Consider the following 1303-nt stretch of genomic DNA (forward strand, 5'->3'; position numbering starts at 1 on the left):
GAGCACACTCACACACAAGCCGCGTCGCCTTCTGAGTTCTGCAGGCTCAGAACAAATGTGGTTAACCCCGTGACATTGGCGCGTTGTTAATAGCTGTCGGCTGGTGGCGCTGATTCATGCACGTGTCACGGTGCAGGCTTGATTTTCGCACATACAGTGAGGTAAATCCAAAGTGCTTTACCTGACAAACAAACACACATGCTAGTACGCAGCGCTTCAGCAGCCTGAACGTGTCTTGCTTCAGGGACCCATCACGGTCGTTTCTGTTTCATTTGCATGGAAACGTCCATTTGCTACATACTGTGGTAAAGGAGCACAAAGCACAACAGACTGGACACACAACAGCAAGTCACGAGTGGAAGTGGATTTGCCTTCTATTTTGGGGAGTTTGCAGCTTTTCCACTTCAACCATCACCGTCTGTTTCCAACCAACACCCACATTTATGACAAATATTTGTCCAGTAGAAGTGAGTGCTGTGGCACACTGGTATTTCTGGCAGAGCAGCGTGGCTGTCATCAGTAGTGCAGATCACCCAGTGCTGTACTGTGTCTCTGACACGGTGGTACTGCAGGCTGACATCACGGCTTTCTACGGCACACCACAGCCATGAGGCTTCATGAAACAATGTCCACTTGATGGCGCTCTGTGCTCTGAAACCTTTGGATGTGAACAACCTTTTCAGAGAAACCTCAGCTCATTTTTATCATAGAGCCCCATCTACTGAGCTGAACTGAAAATAAGGACACTGTTTCATGAAGCCTCATCAGCCCCCCACTAACCACAGTCAGGACGACTGTCAGGATGACCAATCACAGCAGAGTGGGCGTGGTCGGGGAGAACATCATCTCAGCTCCCTCAAAACTGTTTTGAGCCAACAGACAGACGCTGATGTGCTCAGTAGGGGTCCACAAACATTTCAAAGTCACTCAAATCAGTAGCCTTTTTTCTTTACTTCATTGTTTCATAATGAATTAAAAACAGATTGTAAAAAGGCGTGGCAGTGTTCCTGATCTCATCCCTGATAGTGGAGAACTGCGCCTCAAGCTCCCGTGTTAGACAAGATTGATACCGATAAAGATGAAAACAGCCTCAGTTTCTTCCTCTGACCTTAATGCAAATGGAGTTTTCAGGTACCGTGTGAGCAGGATTACTGATGAACTCACCTGGAGCCATGTGCTGAATCTCCACCCAGATGAAAGGGATAAGAGTGCGGCGTCACACTCGGAAAATCAAGGGAGAGAGATTTCTCCTGCGCCTAATCCCACACAAATGCTGCTACAAACATCAACACTCTTACGGCAA

This window comes from Synchiropus splendidus, chromosome 8 (assembly GCF_027744825.2).
Source record: "Synchiropus splendidus isolate RoL2022-P1 chromosome 8, RoL_Sspl_1.0, whole genome shotgun sequence".
In the NCBI taxonomy this organism is placed as follows: Eukaryota; Metazoa; Chordata; class Actinopteri; order Syngnathiformes; family Callionymidae; genus Synchiropus; species Synchiropus splendidus.